Raw genomic sequence first — 3,026 nt, 5'->3', positions numbered from 1 at the left:
TTTTGGTGGATGCTGCTTAGTCACTTTGAAAGAAAAATAAATATTTTATTGAGTGTATAGAGTATAAGAAATTATTTTATTAAGGTTTTCGTTCTTCTATTTGCTTCTTCCCATTCTTTTCCCTTCGCCCGTTTTTTGGTTTGTTTTGTCTTGGGGTTTTTTGTTTGTTTTTTCCTTTGGTTGGTTGGCTTGAGTTGGGTTCCTTCTCTGTAGATTCAGAAGAATTCATATTCTGGCAGGAATAGGGGAACAGGAGCAGTCTGCCCAGCATTGGCAGTGTTTGCAAAGAATGTAAAATTGGTGACTGGGAGAGGAATTTTTTTTTTTAAATGACCCGTCATTATATTTTTTCAAAGCCTTTTCTTTCTCTGAGCAATGTCTGTTAGGCCATTGAGATTTGCTGTGACAAGTTGTCAGTATAGCTTACTGCTCAATCCCAAATTGAGAACCATGCTTTAAGACTCAAGGAAAACTAGAGGTGATTTGCCAAGTAAGGTAAAAATGGAGGAAGGTAGAGCATGAGACATCTTGAGGGTTTTTATGCTTGAGGTGTAAGGGAGTTTAGGCTTTTTTTTTATAAAGACAACCATCCCTGTGTCCCTTTCTTTCCTTGCCCCTCCCACTTTGAAGAGAACCTGAGGAAATTAAAAACCTCATGGGCCACCTCTGGGTTTCTTTTCTGAGGATTTTGGGAGCAGTACATTGTTTAAAACTGTAACAGCAAAAGCTTTGGCCTGTCTGGAACCTACATTACTGGATCTTGAGTTACAGTTTCAGAAAAAATTGCTTGTTAGTAGGAAACTGACCAAGCTTCATTGCATGTAAACCTTGTAGATGTTAATAGAGCTGACTGTAAACCTTCAATGCTGTTTTGTGGAAATATTTCTCCTATAATGAGTTAGGAAACTTCCTTTGAAGTTTTTGTTTTAGCATGTAAGAGGATAGGAGTCTTCAGACTTCAAATAGCACAAATAATCCATAGTTTTTTATTCTGCTTGTGCAAAGCAAGAGTCATGTTATTCAAACTGCAAAATCAAATTAAGTGTTGTGTTTGGTTTAGATGATGAAGTCACACCTGCCCCTCTTTTTTTGCATTTGCATTAATATTTAGCCATCTCTGCTACAATAATTGCATGTACCTTCTGTTATCTTTCTCCCTCCCCCACCTTCCCACCTTAAAGGCAATGTTACTTGTCTGACTTCTTCTTCTCCCCCTCCCCCATTGTCCTTGTCTTCACTTGCTACATGTACTCTCTGGAAAGCCACTGTCATGCCTGTGGTCCAGTGCAAGCAAGAAGAACTCAATAAAGGTGTTTACAGCATGACTGCTGTGCAGATATTTCAGTACAATTTTCTGGTGTATAAGGTTTCCAGATCTGTGTTCAAGCTTTTAGAATTAATGAGAAATATTGCATCGTTTTTCCAACAAGAAAAGGAATTCAATTAGTTATATTGAGAGAGCATGCTTATTTAAGAGCTGATGTCAAACAGAAAATGGTTTGTGTGGTTCTGCATAGCAGTCATTGGTTCTTGCCTTAACCACTTTGTCCACTCTCAGAATCAACTTTTCTCTTAACATTCACAATGATTTGGTGCTGTGTGTATGCATGGTGTGCATATATTGCCTCACTGTACCTGGCAGTGGTGTGTGTCAGAGCCCTTCAGATAACCACTGTTCTTACAGGCTGAATTCACAACACAGGTTGTCACCCCAGCAGAGGTATGGCCACATTTCTGTAGAGTGCAGCAGCCTGTAGCAGCTGCTGAAGGCATTTGTCATGGCAGCTGCTCTCACAAGTTACATGTAGCCTTCTGGCAGAAGGCAGCCTTTGCACTTTCTGTCATCTCTTGTTTACAGTGTGTCACCAACTAACTTCTTCTTCTTATCTTTGTTTCAGGTGTTAAGTAGACTTCTGCACTTGCAGCATATCTGACTGCAGTTTCAGGGTCTGTGTTCTTCAAGAATGTTTTCCTTTTAACGGTGAAAATAAGCTCCTTTTTTTGTTGAAAAACACCCGGCACAGGGCACAGTAAAAACATCCAACTAATTCGTTGTCAATATATATTCTCACACAGGGACATGGATGTTACCCTGTTAACAATGAAAGTCAGTTCTTGCCTGATTGTTATTCAAGAAAATGAAGCCAATGAATGTGCTATGGCAGTGCCAGGTACCTGCATCAGAATGTCCTTTAAAAGCTCTGTCACTAAGGGAAGCTAGTAGAACACAGAAGGCTCTCAGAAACTTTGCTGTGCCCTAGTTCTTTTCAAACTGTAGAACAAGGCCATGGCTGGCCCAAGAAATATGGCAGGTTTTCAAATAGATTAGGCTGGAAAAAACAGCTTGAGAACTAGTCTAATCATGGATATTAGTTTGGCCACAAATGTGCATGTCATTATAACCCACCAACCTCCTTGTTGAATGCAGGCTGTGCTCTCAGGAAGCATCAGCTAGTTGACATAATGTAATTTCAAAGTATGAGTGAAGAATGTTTAGAATATCCTAAAAGATATTCTGGACTGATCAGTAATGCAAGTTCACAGTAGAAGAATTATATATTTCAGGTCATATCAAAAGCAGAAATTTTCATGGTAATGCAACATGATTAGATGGAACCATAAACATAACATTTGGTTCTAAATATAAAGATCTATTTCTTGATGTCTTGCTGTAATAATCTCAGACATTCCTGTTTTGAACAAAAAGGTAATAACTTTAAGCTTTTTGCTATAGGGAAGAAAGAATGATTTATAGTACAATGTTTCTGAATTATCTGGCGGCAAGGGAAATTAAATGGTATTTATCTGAGAGGGAAAGGCAGAAAGGACTTTAAAATGTAGGTAACACCTCTCATTTTAGATCCAATTCTTTGGTGTTATGCTCCTAGAAGGAACAGAATACCAATAGTAATAATAGCAAATGAGAGGATGAAGGTAAACTGACATTGCAACTGGTGAATTCCACAGAAGTGTTTGTAAGTTTCTTACAGATCAGCAGCTCATCTAAATGTATATTGTACAGTCTA

The sequence above is a fragment of the Agelaius phoeniceus genome, chromosome Z (assembly GCF_051311805.1).
Source record: "Agelaius phoeniceus isolate bAgePho1 chromosome Z, bAgePho1.hap1, whole genome shotgun sequence".
Taxonomy (NCBI): domain Eukaryota; kingdom Metazoa; phylum Chordata; class Aves; order Passeriformes; family Icteridae; genus Agelaius; species Agelaius phoeniceus.
Note: the sequence above shows the minus strand (reverse complement) of the source record.